The following is a 22,047-nucleotide window of genomic DNA, read 5'->3' as shown; positions in this document are numbered from 1 at the left end:
TTACTAAAAAGCTAATAATAAAAAATGTGATATTGGTGAAAGAATGAACACATAGAACAATAAAACAGAATAGAAAACCCAGAAATAGTCCTTACAAACGTAGTCACTAAACCTTTAGAGAAAGGGAAAAGCAATTCCATAGAAAGAGCATTTTTTTATGAAGAATGGTGATGAGTTTTCATACTATCCATGGGGTTTTCCAGGCAAGATTACTGTAGTGGATTGCCATTTCCTTCTCCAGCGGATTATGTTTTATCAGCACACTTCACTATGACCCGTCTGTCTTGGGTGGCCCTCCATGGCATATCTTATAGCTTCACTGAGTTATGCAAGTTCCTTTGCCACAACAAGGCTGTGATCCATGCGCGGACTGCAAGGAGATCAAACCAGTCAATCTCAAAGGAGAACAACTCAATATTCATTGGCAGGACTATTGCTGACGCTGAAGTTCCAACACTTTTTGGTCACCTGATGGGAAGAGCTGACTATTGGAAAAACCCCTGATGAAGGAGATGATTGAAGACAAAAGAAGGAGGGAGCAGCAGATGAGGAGATGGCTTGATAGTATCACTGGCTCAATGGACATGAATTTGAGCACACTCCAGCATATAGTGGAGGACAGAGGATCCTGGCGTGCTGCAGTCCATGGGTGTCACAAAGAGTCAGACACGACTTAGTGACTGAGCAACAATAAAGACTTTTCAGACAAACACCAAAAGTATATAATTTAAAAACCATTGTTAATCCAGATTTATTAACTTTCGAAATATCTCCTCTGTGAAAAATACTGTAAGATACTGGAACCAAAGATGGGAGAAAATATTTCAAAATATATGTGATAAGGAATATTACCTATACAAAGAATGTGTGAAACTCAACAACAGGAAAATAAACAACACAATTTAAAAATGTGAGAAACATCTTAACAGACACTGCTCAGTAGCATCTGATTCTTTGCAACCCCATGGACTGCAGTCCACCAGGCTCCTCTGTCCAAGAACTTTTCCAGGTAAGAATACTGGAGTGGATTGCCATTTCCTCCTCCTGGGCAGTCTTCTCTGCTCAGGGACTGAACTCACATCTCTTGCAGCTCCTGCATTGCAGGTGGATTCTTTATCACTGAGCCATTTGGGAAGCCCCACATAAGACATGCATATTTCAAAAAGCATTTGAAAAGATCACCATTATTTATCATTCAGCTCAGTTCAGTCATTCAGTCGTGTCTGACTGTTTGTGACCCCATGAATCACAGCACCCCAGGCTTCCCTGTCCATCACCAACTTCTGGAGTTTACTCAAACTCACATCCATCGAGTCGGTGATGCCATCCAGCCATCTCATCCTCTGTTGCCCCCTTCTCCTCCTGCCCCCAATCCCTCCCAACATCAGGGTCTTTTCCAATGAGTCAACTCTTTGCGTGAAGTGGCCAAAGTATTGTAGTTCATCTTCAGCATCAGTCCTTCCAATGAACACCCACGACTGATCTCCTTTAGGATGGACTGGTTGGTTCTCCTTGCAGTCCAAGGGACTCTCAAAAGTCTTCTCCAACACCACAGTTCAAAAACATCAATTCTTCAGTGCTCAGCCTTCTTCACAGTCCAACTCTCACATCCATACATGATCACTGGGAAAACCATAGCCTTGACTAGATGGACTTTTATCATTAGGGAATTTCAATTTAAAATAACTATGAGATACTATTACACACACATTAGAATGCCTAATATCCAAAAAACCTGATGAGACTAATTACTATCAAGAGAGTAGAGTTATAGAAAGTTTTGTTTATTACTCATGGGAATGTAAAATGGTACAGCTATTTTGAAAGACAGTTTAGCAGTTTCCTACAAAGCCACATATAGTCTTACAGCGTGATCTAGCAATTGTGCTCCTTGGTATTTACCCAACTGTTCTGAAAACTTATATCCATATAAAATCATACACATAAATGTCCAGAGCAGCTCTATTAATACTACTACTAATAAAAACTAAACACAACCAGTCATTCACTAGGTGAATGGATAAACAAATTTCAGTATGCTGGTACAGTGGAATATTACTTAGTAATAAAAAGCAATGGGCTAGCAAGCCATGAAAAGAAATGAATGAATCTTAAATTTCCAAGTGAAAGAAACCTGTTTGAAAAGGCTACATGCTGTGTGATCCCAGTGATATGACATCTTGCAAACAGTAAATCTATAGTGACTGCACAAAGATCAATTGTTTCAAGGGCTCATGGGAAGGAAGAGAGTTGAATCACAGGTGATTTTTTTAAGGTTGAAAAACAATTCTATATGCTGCTTAATGTTGAAACATTACACTATGCATTTGTAAAAATGTATTGAACTTTACAAAACAAGAGTGAATTTTGCTTGTGAATCACAAGATGGAGTGCAGAATGTGACAAAACATTATAAATGTATCACAAATATATGAAATAAACTCACTAAAGGGGACAGGGAGATAGCAGTGTACTGACCTAAGTTGCTAGAAATGAAGGGAATATGTAAAGCCTAAGGCAAAAGAAACAGTACATATGTCTTGTACTAGTTTGCAAAATTATTTCTCACTGGGATAAGGGTTATCAATTTTGCTAATAGTATACTTGTGGTATCAAATCATATAAAGCAAGTGTTCAGTAATAGAAATGAACACCTAAATAAGTGGATAGAGAATGGTGGAACCTGGATGCTTTATTGGAGATAAGTATAAGGAGGCTTGGAGAAGGAAATGGCAACTCCTGTATTCTCGCCTGGAAAATCCCATGGATGGAGGAACCTGGTAGGCTAGAGTCCATGGGGTCGCAAAGAGTTAGACATGACTGAGTGACATTTATTTTACTTTATAAGGAGGCTAGAAGGATAATATGATAATGAATTAGAAGAAGAGATAGCATGGCCTCATGTATAGTTTAATATTGATACATACAGAAATACATATATATTTAATAATTACCCATAAAATATTTATAGATATGCATATTCACATTGGCTAGTAAATACTTTTTTTTTTTTTTTGCCCTGAGAGAGCCTAGAAACAACATGTAAGTAGGAATGAACATACTTATTGTCTACCCCTTGGTTCTTATGCTGCAATAAAAGGAACGAGAGCTCATTGAAGAAATGACTGATATTAGAATGAGGGCAGCGATTTACAAGATGAACCCAGAGCATCTTAGAATGCCAAGAAGAAGGGACATGTTTTAAAAAAATAATCCCACAGTGATGGGATGTTGGTTCAGAACTTTAGGAGTTCCCTGGGTAAAATCTGAAACAGTCCTTAGTTCCCAGAGGGTATGAAAAGACCATAAATAAAAAAGAGGTAGATCACTACAGATTTGTACATATCAATAAACACCCAAAAACCTTACATTCATAAGACTTGTCTTGGGTAGCCACAAGACAAGAAGATCTCCTCATCTGGCCACAAGAATTTTAAAAGTTTATATAGTCAGCCTTCTGTATCTACAACTGTACTGTGCCTTTTACATAGGAACTTAAGCATTCCTCAGAATTTGGTAGCCCCGAGGGTCCTGAAGCCAATTTCTTGGAGATAGCAATATATGACCCATGGGGTCATATATTAAAGGGGTTTAGTCATGTGTCCAGTCCAAATGGTCTCAACCCACAAAACTTTCTTTTTTAGTCCTGGAGAGGTCCAAAATCTGGGTGTTGGCAAAGTCCATTACTTCTGGAGGCTCCAAGGACTCCATTCCAGGACTTCCTCCTTTCCCTAGTGGCTTCTGATAATTCTTGGCATCTCTTTGCTCAGAGTAGCACAGATCCAGCTTCTGCCTAGTCTGCATGTGGGTTTTCATGTGACTTCTCCCCTCAGTCTATGTCTGTTCTCCTTTTCTGTTTCTTACAAGGACACGGTTGGACACTGGATCTATGTCAATGGATTGAGGGTCCAACCTTGGTGGCTCAATGGTGAAGAATCCACCTTCCAGTGCAGGAGACATGAATTTAATCCTTGGTTCAGGAAGATACCCTGAAGAAGGAAATGGCAACCCACCCCAGTATTCTTGACTGGGAAATCTCATGGACAGAGGAGCCTGTAGGACTATAGTCCATGATATTGCAAAACAGTCAGACACGACGTAGCAACTAAACAACAGTATAATGCCATTTTCTTTTAGGTAGACAGGTTTATGTAGTATTAAAACAAGTGTCTTTTTTTTTTAATTAAAACATTTTTATGAAGAAATTAATCAAGAGATAAATGGATAAATATTCCGTGAGGTTTAGATGTCAATGAACTGGAAGAACTGAAATGCTCCTACACACAACATAAATGTATGAAACTTCAAAATTTCATTCTCTACTTATTTGGAGTTATTGTTATTTGTTCTTGTTAAAGCTAACCCTGAATATTCATTGGAAGGACGGATATTGATGCTGAAGTTGAAGCTCCAATGCTTTAGCCACCTGATGCAAAGAGCTGACTGATTGGAAAAGATCCTAATGCTGGGAAAGATTGAAGGCAGGAGGAGAAGGGGGTGTCAGAGTATGAGATGGTTGGATGGCATCACTGACTTAATGGACATGAGTTTGAGCAAACTCTTGGAAATAGTGAAGGACAGGGAAGCCCAGTGTGCTGCAGCCCATGGGGCCACAAACAGTCACACATTACTTAGCAACAGAACAACAACAAAAAGTTAACTCTTGGGCTTCCTAGGTGGTACTAGTGGTAAAACCCTGCCTGCCAATGCAAAAGACATAAGACACATGGGTTCGATCTCTAGGTCAGGAAGATCTCCTGGAGGAGGGCATGGCAACTCACTCTATTATTCTTGCCTGGAAAATCCCATAGACAGAGGAACCTGGTGGTCTGTGGTCCATAGGGTGGCAAAAGGTTGGACACAACTGATGTGACATAGCACACACGCACCCAAAGTTAACTCTTAACTGATTTTTAAAACATTAAATTGACAATGTTAAAGTGAAAAAGTATTTAGCTCTTTTCATAGTGAAGGGCTAAACTGGATAACCAGTTTAGCTAGATGAATAAAATGAATGGATCCAATCCATTAAAATGGAATCCTGTAAATAGATAAGCATGTCATTTCTATGTTAAAATATAAAAACCTGTGTTAAAAATTCCTTCCAGCTTTAGAACAGCATCACTCTCTTACTTTATACCAAATAAATCCTATAAATAAAATATTTCATTAAATTTTTATTTCTTTCACCTATTTAATGGAGCAAATGTACAAGGTTTTACTAGACTATACCACTATCTATGAAAATTAATCATTTTTATATTAAATTTGAAGATTGTCATTTATTTACTGGCCTGAGGCAAGACATGTTTTACTTTTCTTATCCAAGTATTAAAGAACTCCCATAAAGTAAATGAGTTTCTAACATTAGGTGTTATAGAGAAATGAAGGAGTAAACCTTTCTGAAAGCTGGAACAGGAATGGTTTGTATACACCAGGTTGTATTGAAATACACTCAAATAGAAATCAGGAAACTTGACATTTTTTTTTTTAATGGCAGGAGTCAAAAAAGATGAACTATGTGGGTTCCTTGGATGGAGAGGCAGATAAAATTGCAGGAGATCTTGGATGTTCCTCTACTTTTATTGTGCTTTCTTTTGTCAATAATTATTATATTACTGGTGAGTGTATGTGTATGTGTACGTGTGTGTGTGTGTGTGTGTGCATTTGTGTGAATGTGTGTTTCCCTGTTACAACTTTGTTTTTAGGCTTTAATGTGTCAGTCTTCCTGGAGACTATGACTGGGGACTCATAAAGGATATCAAATTGTATTTGGTGACATTGAACCTTAGATTCCTACTAGTTGTGGCAATTTCTTAGACTTTCCTTGTTTTTTCATGACCTTGTTGAGTTCTGGTAAGATATTTTGTAGAAAGCCCTCAATTTTGATTTGTTTCATTATCTGATGATTTTCTCATAATTCTTTGAGATGGAAAACTGCAGAGGTAAAACGGCATTCTACTTATATAAAAAACACATTCTATCAACATGACTTATCATTGTTGCTACTGACTTTGATTGCTTGGCTGAAAAAGTGTTTGTTAGGCTTCTCTAATGCAAAATTACTTTTTTTCACTCATTTTCCATACTGTTCTCTTTGGAAGGAAGTCACTATGGTCACTATGTGCAGCTCATAATGAGTGATGAGTTATGTTTCACCTCTTTGTGGGGAGTGTAAATGATTTGAATTCTACATGGAATATTCTTCTTCCTCTTCAACTGTTTATTGTTTATTTGTATCAGTGTGAATTCATGGGTGTTTATTCTATAATTTGGGTTAAAGCCCAGTATTACTTTATTTTGTTGTGCAAAATAAAACTATTTGCTGTTGAGAACTTGCAGTCCTTTCTTATAACCCACTGACATACGTACATACATACGTACATCTTGGAGGAGGTGATGCAGAGGATGTGGCCACTGACTGGACCCAGACAGTTAGAAGCTCCTCACCATTCCCTATCCTTGGAATGTAACTTCTGTGCTTCACTCCCAGAGCTGGAATCATTTCAAGAATCCAGCCGAAAGCTCTCAATATCATCTTACGAAGCAACCATCACCCTGATACCAAACCCAGGCAAAGGCACCACCAAAAAGTAAAATTACAGGCCAGTACCTTTGATGAATGTAGGTTCAAAACTTCTTAAGAAACTATTAGCAAACTGAATCCAACAGCACATAAAAAAATCATACTGGAAATCAAGTTAGATTCATCCCAGTCTCACAATGAGGGTTCAACATACACAAATCAAACACTGTGATATACCATATTAATAAAAGAAAAGACAAAAATAACATGATCTTTTAAATATATAAAGAAAAATCATTTGATAAAATCCAACATTAATTCATGATAAAAACTCTTACCAAAGTGAGTATAGAGGGAATATATTTCAACATAATAAAAGCCATTTATTAAAAACCCACTGCCAACATAATACTCAGCAGTGGAAACTGAAACCCTTCCTGCTAAACTCTGGAATGAGACAAAGATGCCCACTCTCACTACTTCCATTCAACATAGTATTAGAAATTCTACTCACAGTAATAAGACAAGAAAAAGGATATAAAAGATATCCAAATTTGAAGGGAAGAGGTAAAATAATCATCACATGCATATGACATGATACTCTACATAGAAAGCCCTAAAGACCCACAAAAACTACTTACTTACTTACTTAAGTAAGTAAGTTTACAGAATACAAGTTTAAGATACAAAAATTTGTTGCATTTCACTGACATGAAATATCAGAAAGAGAAAAAAATCACTTTTCAAATTGCATCAAAATACTTAGGAATAAACCTATCTAAGGAGGTGAGAAAGTAATATACTGAGAACTATAAAACATGGCTAAAGGAAATTGAATGCAATTCAAAGAAATGAAAATATATATCCTGCTCTTGGATTGAATTAGAAGAATTATTGATAAAATGGCTATGTTTAATTAAACATGCTATAGATTTAATATGTTCCCTATAAAATTACTCATGACATTTTTCATAGATGTAGAAAAAATTAATCCTAAAATTTATATTAAACCATAAAAGACCTAGAATTGCTAAAGCAGTCCTTCAGGATAAGAACAAAGCTGGAGGCAAAACCCTCCCAAATACTAGGCAACATTGCAAAGCTAGAGTAACCAAAACAACAATGGCACAAAAACATGTATATATGGAACAATGAAATAGTATATAGGGCCAAGAAATAAATCTACATACCTACAGTCAATTAATCTTTGATAAAGTAGGCAAGAATACACAATGGAGGAAAGACAATTTCTTCAGCAAGTGGTGCTGGGAAAGCTGAATAGCTGCTGGTAAATCAATGAAGCTAGAATATTCCTTCACACCACACACAAAAATAAACTCAAAATGGCTTAAAGATTTGAGTGTAAGACGTGATACCAAATAACTCCTTGAAAAGAACATAGGCAAAACATTCTCTGACATAAATCATAGCAATGTTATCTTATGTCAGTCTCCCAAGGCAATAGAAATGAAAGCAAAAATAAACAAATAAGAAGGAAACTATTAACAAAACAAAAACCCACAGGGTGAGAGAAAATATTTGCAAACAATGTGAGTAAAATAGGATTATTTTCTAAAATATACAAACAGCTTATAGAAGTCAAATCCAAACAAACAATAACAGCAACAACAACAAAAAAAAACAATCAAAAATGGGCAGAAGGCCTAAACAGACCTCCTCCAAAGAATGCAAACTGATGACCAGTAGACACATAAAAACATGTTCAACATCAGTAATTATCAGAGATGCAAATCAAAACCACAATGAGGCATCACTTCACAGTGGTCAGAATGGCCATCAATAAAAGCTCTACAAATAATAAAGTTTGGAGAATATGTGGAGAAAAGAGAACTTTTATACAATGTTATTGAGCATGGAAATTGGTGCAGCCACTATGAGAACAGTATGGAGGTTCCTTAAAACACTAAAAATAGAGTTACCATATGATATAACAATCCTACTACTAGGGGTATATCTGGAAATAACCCTGATTAGAAAAGATCCATGCACTTCAATGTTAATAGCAGCACTATTCACAAAAACCAAGACTAAGTATCCATTGACAGATAATATATATGCATGCAGATAATATGTATGCATATATATACAGACACGTGTGTGCATGAGTGCTAAGTCACTTCAGGTTTGTCAGTCTCTTTGTGACTCTATGGACTGTAGCCCATCAGGCTCCTCTGTCCATGTGATTCTCCAGGCAAGAACACTGGAGCAGGTTGGGCTGCCATTCCCTCCTTCAAGGGATCTTCCTGACCCAGGGATGGAACCTGTGTCTCTTATGTCTTCTGCATAAGTGAGTTATTTATAAGTAGTGCCACTTGGGAACCCCCCCTCCACCCCGCTCAGTGGAATACTACTCAACCATAAAAGGAATGAAATTATGCCATTTGCAGCAACCATCTCTAGGATGGTCCTAGAGATTATCATATTAAGTTAGATAGAGGCTTCCCAGGTGGAGCAGCAATAAAGAATTTGCCTGCCAATGCAGGAGACACAATAGGCACAGCTTCCATTCCTGGATTGGGAAGATTCCCTGGAGTAGGAAATGGTAGCTTGCTCCAGTATTCTTGCCTGAAAAATTCCATGAACAGAGGAGCCTGGTGGGCTATAATCCATGGGGTTACAAAGGGTCGGTCACGACTGAGCAACTAAGCATAAAAGTCAAATAGAGTAAGAAAAATGTCATTTGATATTACTTGTATGCAGAATCTTAAAAAATGATGCAAATGAACTCATTTGCAAAGCAGAAACAGACTCATAGGCAAGAGACAAATTTATGGTTACCAAAGAGGAAAGGGAAGTGGGGGAGGGATAAATTTGAAGGTTTGGTTTAGTAGACAAAAACTATTACATATATAAATATAAACTACAAGTTTCTATTGTATAGCAGACAGAACTATATTTAATAATCTTAAACTATAGTGGAAAACAATATGAAAAAGAATCTATCTATATATATATAACTGACTATATATATGTATATCTATCTATCTATCTATCTGAATCTCTTTGTTGTACATCAGAAACTAACACATTGTAAATCAGCTATACTTCAATAATAAGAAAAGAGAGCACACACACAAGGACTTGGGAGCAAGGCCTCTTTTGGGTACTGGGTTCTTCTGGTGGCACTATCAAAATAACATTATGTGAGAGGTATTATGTATATTTCTAGGCAGAAAGAAGTGATAAAGATTTTATTGTTGATTTTATTCACTTGTTTATTTACTTACTGTATTCTTGTTTTATTTACTTTGAGGACAGAAAAAGAATTATGGAAGCACAATGGCAGACCTTTTAATTCACTGAGTGCACTTTGTCCATTAGAAAAAATACTGTCTTGTTTATAGTATGCATAATCAGATTCATTTTTTCCCACCACAGAAAAGCAAATTTCTCAATATCCAGCATGTGTCCTGCCTTTTACTTAGTGAGTGAATTAGGTGGGTGTGGCCCAGCTACAGATACACACACACACACACACACACACACACATATATATATATCTTCTAAAACAAGACCATATATATATTCCAAGACATATGTATATATATATATATATATGTCTTATATGATATGACTCCTATATCTCTTGGAATTTCTTAAATGATAGAAAACATAGAACCATTATTTTCTTTTTCTTTTTCCTATGAAGCAACTCTATAAAAATTGCCACTCTTCTAGTTAAAATTCTAGTTAAAAACCTAGATAGTTTCAGGATGGAGGCTGTTTGTCAAAAAGACCAAATTTTAACTAGAAGTATGGCAATTTAAGCCCCACTTTCCCAACCTCTGAGAGAGGAGAGGCAAACCCAGAGAAGGCAGAGAAGCCCCACCCATACCTTCCCCCACACTTTACCCGACACACTTGATCCTTTTGGCTGTTCCTGAGTTGTAGCATTTATAATAAACTAGCAAGAGTAACTAAAGTGCTTTCCTGAGTTCTGAGAGCAGATGATCAAACTCCAGGAAGGAATCTTAGGAACTCCTTATTCACAGCATGTCAGTGAAAATATGAGTAGCCTGGAACTTACAATTGGCATCTGAAATGTGATAATCCAGTGGGACTGAACTCTTTAGCTTATGGGATCTTATTCAACCTTCAGGTAAACAGTGTCAGAATTTAATTGAGTTTTTAGACTCCCAGTTGGTGTAACAGAATTGAAGAAGTGGTGTTGGGTAAGGCACCATAAAATTTGTGTCTGAAAGAGGAAACAACCTCTCTGTTCTCCTAAGAACTCAAAACAATTGATTAATCAATAAATAAAATTTACTTGCTAGCTTCTAGATTAAAATATTTATAAATTTTATGGAGGATATGCTAGTTTAGATAGAGCCCCTTAATGAACATCTAGACAATTTGCATTTTTGAAAGTATTTTTAACAAAAGAGATCATTTTTATGCTGTGCTGTACTAAGTTGCTCAGTCACGTTCTGCTCTTTGTGACCTATAGATTGTAGCCTGCTAGGATTCTCTCCATGGGGATTCTCCAGCAAGAGTATTGGAGTGGGTTGCCATGCTCTCCTCCAGGGGATCTTCCCAACCCATGGATAGAGCCCAGGTCTCCTGCATTCCAGGAAGATTCTTTATCATTTGAGCCATCAGGGAAGCCCAAAAATATTGCAGTAGGTAGCCTATCCCTTCTCCAGGGGAACTTTGTGATCCAGGAATAGAACCGGGGTTTCTTGCATTGTAAGTGGATTCCTTAACAGCTGAGCTACCAGGGAAGAATTTATATCAATTGCCACATTAACGCAGAGATGATAAATATCATAGAAATTCCAGGCATATACAGGTCAAAATCACAAACAGATGACAGACAATTAGGAAAATTCTTCCTGTGTTACAAGATTAGTGTATGTCTTTGACTCTCCTCTCGGCAGTGAAGAGCACAGTCTGGAGTAAATCTCACCATTTCTCTTACCAGTGGCATCATTGTGGGTCCCTCTGATGTTTTCTCAGTTTCCTTCTTTACACAGGTAAGAGAACTTCTATTGTTTCACCCAGGTTCCTTCCAAATCCTTCCACATACTCATCTCTCTCTCTCTCTCTCTCTCTCTCTCTCTCTCTCTCTCTCTCTCTCTCTCACACACACACACACACACACACACACCTTGAAAGACATTCAAACACACACACACACACACACACACACACACACACACCTTGAAAGACATTCAATGTCTCACTGAATTTTACACAAAAATTCTGAATCATATGGAATAAAGAGGAGAACAATGGTGAGTACAGTCAGCTATTCTGCTCCTAATTTAACTGCTGTGTTGCCTTTGGACTATGGTGGGAAGCAATGTGTGGATGGAGTTACTGCTTAGAACTGTAACTGTATGACAAGCTCTTAAGGAATCTGGTATATGTCTCCTCTTTAGCATTCTGGTTATAAATGGAGCCTATGTCTTTAAACTCCATGTAAAATGTCACCAACCTAATTCTTTCATCACAATTGGCTAGAGCAAGAAATGGCATTAAGGCACTGAAGTATGTGATATTATAATCTATAAGAAACATATATTTGGTTTTCATCCATGTTGTTTGCACAGAGCTCCTAAAACCCCTGGAATTTCCTCAGATGAGAAACTCCTTCTTGACTCTAATGAAGTGACTTTTAGAAAGCACCCAGTGATGGTGATTGGTTGCCAATGAACCAACTATATGATTGAAACATTGAAACCATGTGATTGAAGGGTTGAAACTTTCAGTAATATCCCTAACCTTTAGGAAAGAGGACAGGGCTGGAGACTGAATTCAAACACCAATGATCAGTGATCTAATCAATCATACCTATGTAATGAAGCTTCCATAAAACCTCAAAAGACATACTCTGGAGAATTTCCAAGATGGTGAGCTTGATGAGGTGCTGGGAATGTGCTGCACCCAGAGAGCATGGAAGTTCTGTGTCTCTTGCTCACACCTTTTCCCTAGAAATCTCATCCATTTGGCCATCCCTGATTTATAGTCTTTTATAATAAACTGGTAATCTAATAAGTAAATTATTTCTCTGAGTTGTGTAAACTGCTCAAGCAACTTAATCAAACCTAAGAAGGGGGTCATGGGAACCTCCAATGTATAGCTAGTTGGTCAGAAGCACAGAAAGAAACCTGGACCTGCAACTGGCATCGGAAATGAGGGCAGTCTTGTTTGCTGAGCCATTAACCTATGAGATCTGCTGCTATTTCCAGGAAGAAAGTGTCAGATTTGGGTTAATTGCCTGATGGTGTGGAAAAACACACATCAGAATCGGTATCAGAATTGGAATGGTTTTGCTTGCAATAGCAGCTAGTGTTACTAAATAGCAAATAAACTGACAATAAAAGCTAGGTACTGTCAGCATTTAAAAAAAACACAAAAGTAAAATTTGAAGCATTAGTTTAGTGCTAGACACTAGGCAACAAGGAAACACATTAATTAAGAAAGATTAAGATTAAGAAAATACATTAATCTGGTCTCAGATATTTGGCAAAATTGCCATGTGCAGTAACTTAGAAGGAAGATTTTGCCCACTGAGCTATGGCTCACAGTAAAACGGTTGGAAAAGTCCAGTGGCATCGTGAGTTGGCTTCAAATCATGGCCTTTAGCAAAGTTTTACAAGAAAGAGGTCAGTTCAGGAGAGAATCAGCTGGTTTTCAAACAGAAGTTGAAGTAGAAAATCCAAAAGAAAAAAAAAAAAAAAAGGACTTTAGAGTGTTGGAAAAATAAAGTGCCTCTGGACTCTAATAGGAAGAGCTATGGGTATAATTTCTGGCATATGAGAAGGTCTAGAAATAAACACACCTAGACCCTACAGTAGGGAGGGGGTGAATTAAAAATAAAAAATCTGTCCTTTCCTGTTCATAGGTCTCTGAATTTGACACGTTACACAGTCAGAACTACCTCTGGACTTAACAGCGGTCACAAGGTCATTAACTTCAAGTGCAATAACATGATTAAATGAAATTTTGGGGCGTCTTGGAACAAGGAGATATGTGCATTTCTAATGTAGGAAAGATATGAAAATTTATGACCAGAGGACACAAATTTCACACTGATTTTAAACATGACTACACTAATTTTCTTCCTTGACCTAAGTCCTTTTGGAGCTAAACTTGGCAGTTTGTCTCATTAAGAAGTGGAGTTTAATTTCTTACATCTTGAATCTAGACTGACCTTGGGTTTTTGTTTTTGTTTTTTGTTTTTTGGTTTTTTTTTTTTTTGACCAACAGAATGCAGGAGAGGTAAAAGTAAGCCATTTTGAAGCCTGAGCCTCTAAAGGCTGTGTGTACTTCTGCTTTTCTTCTGGTAATACTGCTGCCCAGATGGACAAGCCCAGGGTAGATTTCTGGATGACAAAAGACAGGGGACCAAGTCACTTCACTGCTACAATCGATGGCCAACTCAGATTAGCAAGTGAGGCCATCTAGACTAGTTAGACTCCACTAATCCACCAGCTAATCACATATACAAGAGTTTACTTCAGTTCAGTGAAGCTTAACCAGGTCCAGCCAACTCTCTATAGCATTTTGAGAAATAATAAATAATTGTTTTTTAAAACTAATAAATTTTAATGTGTTATTTTTACATAGCAATAACTAATACAACTACTAAAATGGTGAAATATTGATGGAAATTTTGAATATAACTGGTACCAAGCTTGAGAAAGAAAGACAAAGATGGAGAATAAAGCAATGACATGAAGAGAAGGTGCTATTAGTGTACTTAATTTGAGGGCTTTGAGAAGTTAAGAAATGGTAAAAGAGCATCCATCCCATAGTAAAATGAGGTCAGGAAAAGGAGGAAAGCATATATGAGCAAGGGAAATAGGAGAATACCAAAAATCCTCTGTGGTACTTCTTTTTTTGCTTGCTAGAATCGAATTTAACTCATTGTGGATGGTTACACAGAATACAAGTGAAGAATCAGAGCTAAAATCAGTATGAATGGATTCTTGAGAAAATAACAGAAAACCTGAAAATTATCTACATCCTCTAAAACTTTAAGCAGTTGAAGTATATAAACAATGTAAGTCATGGTCTCTATTCACAAAGAAGCTGAGTTTAATGAGAAAGCAAGAGGCACATATATTAGGTATTAACAAGAAAGCAATATTGTATTAATAAGATGCAAAGCATTGCTCCACCTGAGTTATGCAAGAGGAGAAAGAGACACTAGAGTTGACTTGTCCAGTTACCACTAATATATAGATGCTCTATGCAGTATCTGTGTTGATAATAACCTGGATTATACAGGAACATATCAAATGAGTAACATGCTATGCCTGCAATGGAGGACATGCTTCAAAAAAAAGGATATTAGTTATTCTAAGCTGTGCTTGTTAAAGGAAAGACCCTTAAGTATATTCCAATATAATAGTAACCAAGTTGGTAACTTTTCTCTGTGTAAGGATTAAAAATTGATGCAATGAAGCACAACACTGAAAAATTATAAAACAACAGAGATGAAGAAAATCAATTGAACTGGGGTTGGGGGTATTACACATACAAGAAATGAGATTGGAGTAAAATTAGACTTTTCAAAAGTAACACTGAATCAAGAAGAGTTGTGGAAAGCCTTCATAGACCATATGAAAATTATTTTAATGTATTTTTAATTCTAACAGGTTGGAGGCATCTTGAAATGTGTAAACAAATGTACATCTACTGCACACTTTAAAGAAATTTTTGATGATGAACATCAACAAAATGAGGGTAAGACTAAGAAAGATGGTGTGAGTAGGAATTATACAATGATTGAACAGCAAGTAAATGTTCCAGAATAACAATTATTTCAGAGACCTAAAGAAAAAAAAAAATTCCTGAATGTAGCACATATGGCAAAAATAATACCCAGAATAGAAAGTTGAAAGACAAGTTAGTATATGATAGATGAATAGGTAGATGCACACCGAAAAGGAAGAAGGGAATGAATTGGTGGATTATATGACACATTAGCCTTCTAAAGAAAATTGTTTATGGATGTATGACAATTTTAGGGAAATTATGAATAGATAAGTAGAAAATTATAAAATAAAAAAACTGTTAATATAATTTCAATAACAACAAAAGTTATTGTAAGAGAAGTTATAAAATATTTGTTGAATCATCAAATAATGGTTATACAAATATAATTAAATCCTACCTATTGCCTTAACTACTTTTTAAAATTTAGTTTATTTTTAAAAAATACATTTGGTGTAGTAACAAATATCCATATTGCAGCTTGGCATTGAAGAACAGAAGTATAGTGGTAGGATTGGAAGACTGGAACAACTGAAAGAAGGTACTCACTGATAAAATAATCATGATATAATAAGGTCTGTGTGTTCACTAAACATCTCTGATTCTCTGAATCTCTGGATCTCATGATTTGACTTTTATGACAATCAGGTGAAGACAAAAAGTGAGTATGCAGAAAGTCCTTTGGATTCTCTAAAATTAAATGCATTAAAGACACTTATTCTTGCTCTCTTGATTTTTTTCAAGCTAGGCAAAATCCTTTGTTCTTAATGTTATTACATCTCTATGAACTTCCTTTATACTGTATTACAAAAATGTCTCTAACCTATATATTTATCCTCCATTTATATTTAAATCAAATTCTGTAAATAATGGCCATTCCTTTTTTTCCTACTTTCTATAACACAATTATACTTCTGTAGATATTCTTGTACATCAATGTGGACAAAATGTATCTTAAATATCTATGAGTAAGTTGAACTAGTGCTGGAGCGGTGGCTGCATGGGGCTGGAGCAACTTTGAGGAGATATCCCACATCCAAGGGCAAAGGTGATGCCCCAGAAAGATGAAGAAGGCACAAAATCATGTTTAGAATCAAATCCCATACCCACCAGAGATGCTCAGAGGGCTCAAACATACTTTGTGTGTACCAGGACCCAAGGACCCCACAGAGACTGAGACAGAACTGTGTTTGAGTGTCTCCTGAGGAGGTACAGGTCAGCAGTGGACTGCTGAAGGGGCAGGGGATCTCTGTGCAGCAGACTTGGGTATGGCATAAGCCCTCTTGGAGGAAGTCGCCATTAACCCACCTCAGAGCCACCAGAACTTACACAGGACTGGGAAAACAGACTCTGGAAAGGCACAAACAGAAATTCATGTGCACCAGGACCCAGGAGAGAGGAGCAGTGACCCCAAAGGAGATTGACCCAGACTTGCCCATGAGTGTTCAGGAGTCTCTGGCAGAAGCATGGGTCGACAGTAGCCTGCTGCAGGGTTGGAGGCACTGAGTATAGCAATGTGTACAACCTTTTGAAGGAGGCCCCCATTATCTTCATTATCTCTACCATAGTTTGGCCTCAGGTCAAAAAACAGGGAGGGAACACAGCCCCACCCACCAACAGAAAATTGGATTAAAGATTTACTGAGCATGGCTGCCCCTCTCATCAGAATAAGACACAGTTTCCCACTCAGTCAGTCCCTCCCATCAGGAAGCTTCCATAGGCCTCTTATCCTTCTCCATCAGAAGGCAGACAGACTGAAAACCACAATTACAGGAAAACAACCAATCTGATCACATGGACCACAGCCTTGTCTAACTCAATGAAATGATGAGCCATGCCATGTACGGCCACCGAAGATGGATGGGTCATGGTGGAGAGTTCTGGCAAAACATGGTCCACTGGAGAAGGGAATGGGAAACCACTTCAATATTCTTGCATTGAGAACCCCATGAACAGTCTGAAAAGGTAAACAGATAGGACACTGAAAGATGAACTCCCCAAGTGGATAGGTGCCCAATATGCTACTGGAGATCAGTGGAGAAATAACTTCAGAAAGAATGAAGGGATGGAGTCAAAGTGAAAACAACATCCAGCTGTGGATGTGACTGGTAATGGAAGTAAAGTCTGATTCTGTAAAGAGCAATATTGCATAGGAACCTGGAAAGTTAGGTCCATGAATCAAGGCAAATTAGAGGTCATCAAACAGGAGATGGAAAGAGTAAATATCAACAGTTTAGGAATCAGTGAATAAAATGGACTGGAATGGGTGAATTTAGCTCAGATGACCATTATATCTACTACTATGGGCAGGAATCCCTTAGAAGAAATGGAGTAGCCCTCATCATCAACGAAAGAGTCTGAAATGCAGTACTTGGATGCAATCTCAAAAATGACAGAATGATCTCTGTTCGTTTCCAAGGCAAACCATTCAATATCATGGTAATCCAAGCCTATGCCCCAACCAGTAACACTGAAGAAGCTGTAGTTGAATGGTTCTATAAAGACCTACAAAACCTTCTAAAACTAACACCCAAAAAAGATGTCCTTTTCATTATAAGGGACTGGAATGCAAAAATAGGAAGTCAAGAAATACCTGGCGTAATAGGTAAATTTGGCCTTGGAATACAGAATTAAGCAGGACAAAGGCTAACAGTTTTACCAAGGGAATGCACTGGTCATAGCAAACACCCTCTTTCAACAATACAAGAGAAGACTCTACACATGGACATCACCAGATGGTCAACACCGAAATCAGATTGATTATATTCTTTGCAGCCAAAGATGGAGAAGCTCTATACAGTCAGCAAAAACAAGAGTGGGAGCTGACTATGGTTCAGATCATGAACTCCTTATTGCCAAATTCAGACTTAAGGTGAAGAAAGTAGGGAAAACCACTAGACCATTCAGATATGACCTAAATCAAATCCCTTATGACTCTACAGTGGAAGTGACAAATAGATTCAAGGGATTAGATCTGATAGGGAGAATGCCTGAAGAACTATGGACAGAGGTTCATGGCATTGTACAGAAGACAGGAGAAAGACCATCCCCAAGAAAAAGAAAGGCAAAATGGTTGTCTAAAGGGGCCTTACAAACAGCTTTGAAAAGAAGAGAAGCAAAAGGCAAAGGATAAAAGAAAAGATATACCCATTAGAATCCACAGTTCCAAAGAATAGCAAGGGAGATATGAAAACATTTTTCAGTGATCAATGCAAAGAAATAGAGGAAAACAATAGAATGGGAAAGACTAGAGATCTCTTCAAGAAAATTAGAGATACAAAGGGAACTTTTCATGCAAAATGTGTGCAATAAAGAACAGAAAGTTTGTGGACTTAATAGAAACAGAAGATATTAAGAAGAGGTGGAAAGAATACACAGAAGAATTATACAAAAAAGATTGTCACGACCCAGATATCCATGATGGTGTGATCACTCACCTAGAGGCAGACATTCTACAGTCTAAAGTCAAGTGGGCCTTAGGAAGCATCACTACAAACAAAGCAAGTGATGGTGATGGAATTCCAGCTGAGCTATTTCAAATCTTAAAAGATGATGCTGTGAAGGTGCTGCACTCAATATGCCAGCAAATCTGAAAAACTCAGCAGTGGTCACTGGACTGGAAAAGGTCAGTTTTCATGTCAATCCCAAAGAAAGGCATTGCCAAAGAATATTCAAACTATTGACAATAGCCCTCATCTAACACACTAGCAAAGTAACGCTCAATATTCTCCAAACCAGGCTTCAACAATACATGAATCATGAGCTTCCAGATGTTCAAGCTGGATTTAGAAAAGGCAGAGATCAAATTGCCAACATCTGTAGGATCATTGAGAGAGTAAGAGAGTTCCAGAAACACACACACACACACACACACACGCACACACACACAATCTATCTCTGCTTTATTGACTATGCCAAAGCGTTTGACTGTGTGGATCACAACAAACTGTGGAAAATTCTTCAAGAGGTGGGAATATCAGACCACCTTAGCTGCCTCCTCAGAAATCTGTATGTAGGTCAAAAAGCAACAGTTAGAACTAGACATGGAACTAACGGATTGGTTCCGAATCAGGAAAGGAGTATGTTGGAGGCTGTATATTGTCACCCTGTTTACTTAGTTCATTTCAGTTAAGTACCTCATGAGAAATGCCGGGCTGAATGAAGCACAAGTTGAATCAAGATTGCCGGGAGAAATATCAGTAGCCTCAGATATGTTGATGACGCTACCCTTATGGCAGAAAACAAAGAAAAACTAAAGCACCTCTTGATGAAAGTGAAAAAGGAGAGTGAAAACATTGGCTGAAAATTCAATACTCAAAAAACAAAGATCAAGTTATCTGGTCCCATCACTTCATGGCAAATAATTGGGGTAATAATGGAAATAGTGAGAGACTTTACTTTTTGGGGGGCTCCAAAATCACTGCATGCAAAGATGGGCTTGATAAAGGACAGAAATGGTATGGACCTAACAGAAGCAGAAGATATTAAGAAGAGGTGGCAAGGTACACAGAAGAACTGTACAAAATAGATCTTCACGACCCAGATAATCATGATGATGTGATCACTAAAGTAGAGCCAGACATCTTGGAATGTGAAGTCAAGTGGGCCTTAGAAAGCATCACTACCAACAAAGCTAGTGGAGGTGATGAGATTCCAGTTGAGCTGTTTCAAATCCTGAAAGATGATGCTGTGAAAGTGCTGCACTCAATATGCCAGCAAATTTGGAAAACTCAGCAGTGGCCACAGGACTGGAAAAGGTCAGTTTTCATTCCAATTCCAAAGAAAGGCAATGCCAAAGAATGCTCAAACTACTGCACAATTGCACTCATCTCACATGCTAGTAAAGTAATGCTCAAAATTCTCCAAGCCAGGCTTCAGCAATACGTGAACTCCCTGATGTTCAAGCTGGTTTTAGAAAAGGCAGAGGAACCAGAGATCAAATTTCCAACATCCGCTGGATCATGGAAAAAGCAAGAGACTTCCAAGAAAACATCCATTTCTGCTTTATTGATTATGCCAAAGCCTTTGACGGTGTGGATCACAATAAACTGTGGAAAATTCTGAAAGAGATGGGAATACCAGACCACCAGACCTGCCTCTTGAGAAATCTGTATGCAGGTCAGGAAGCAACAGTTAGAACTGGACATGGAACAGCAGACTGGTTCCAAATAGGAAAAGGAGTATGTCAAGGCTGTATATTGTCACCCTGCTTCTTTAACTTATATGCAGAATACATCATGAGAAATGCTGGACTGGAAGAAACACAAGCTGGAATTAAGATTGCCGGGAGAAATATCAATAACCTCAGATATGCAGATGACACCACCCTTATGGCAGAAAGTGAAGAGGAGCTAAAAAGCCTGTTGATGAAAGTGAAAGAGGAGAGCAAAAAAGTTGGCTTAAAGCTCAACATTCAGAAAACGAAGATCATGGCATCCGGTCCCATCACTTCATGGGAAATAGATGGGGAAACAGTAGAAACAGTGTCAGACTTTTTTTGGGGGGCTCCAAAATCACTGCAGATGGTGACTGCAGCCATGAAATTAAAAGGTACTTACTCCTTGGAAGAAAAGTTATGACCAACCTAGATAGTATATTCAAAAGCAGAGACATTACTTTGCCGACTAAGGTCCGTCTAATCAAGGCTATGATTTTTCCTGTGGTCATGTATGGATGTGAGAGTTGGACTGTGTAGAAGGCTGAGCACCAAAGAATTGATGCTTTTGAACCATGGTGTTGGAGAAGACTCTTGAGAGTCCCTTGGACTGCAAAGAGATCCTCATGCGAACAGTTGACTCATTAGAAAAGACTGATTGTGGGAGGGATTGGGGGCAGGAGAAGGGGATGACCGAGAATGAGATGGCTGGATGGCATCACGGACTCGATGGATGTGAGTCTGAGTGAACTCCGGGAGATGGTGATGGACAGGGAAGCCCGGAGTGCTGCAATTCATGGGGTCTCAAAGAGTCAGACACGACTGAGCGACTGAACTGAACTGAACTGAACTGAACTGAAAATCACTGCAGATGGTGACTGTAATCATGAAATTAAAAGATGTTTGCTCTTTGGAAGAAAAGCTATGACCAAAACTAGACAGCATATTAAAGAGCAGAGACATTTCTTTGCCAACAAAGACCCATCTAGTCAAAGCTATGGTTTTCCCAGTAACCATGTATAGATGTAACAAAGAACATTCTTGTATGTATTTGTTAAGTGAGGTGTTATATAGTATACAGCAAGGAAAATGAATAGACTACAGGTATGCATAATTTCAGATGACTGAAAAAAAAATAGAACCATACAGATGAAAACACAATATATTCCTATTACTGGACTCTGTATGCTTGTGCTTTTCTTCCTTTTGATGGAGTTCGATGTTTTTTCTGATAGTCTTTTGAGTATTTTTTTGCATATATGCACAAATATGCACATATCTTTCTTTTTAAAATAGAAGGAATCATGTTCCATATGTTATTCTGTGACTTTCTTTTTTGCTTATAAATATATCTTGAAGGTCTTTCCCATTGATGATGTATATGTCTTTCTTACACTTCTTAATAGTTATTCTATACTCAGAGTAGAGCCATACTATAGTTATTGATTCTTTTTCTGATAAGCATATATATTGTTTCCATTTTATACCCATGACAAATATACTACAATGAGAATACCTGCATATTTGGACAAATGTATAAGTATTTTTATAGGCCAAATTATTAGAAATAGAATTAGTAGGCCAAAGTTTACAAATATTTAAGACTAGCTAGTTTACTTCA

Source organism: Ovis canadensis, chromosome 23 (assembly GCF_042477335.2).
Source record: "Ovis canadensis isolate MfBH-ARS-UI-01 breed Bighorn chromosome 23, ARS-UI_OviCan_v2, whole genome shotgun sequence".
Classification (NCBI taxonomy): domain Eukaryota; kingdom Metazoa; phylum Chordata; class Mammalia; order Artiodactyla; family Bovidae; genus Ovis; species Ovis canadensis.
The sequence above is the reverse complement of the archived record's forward strand: the minus strand, read 5'-3'. Positions refer to the sequence as shown.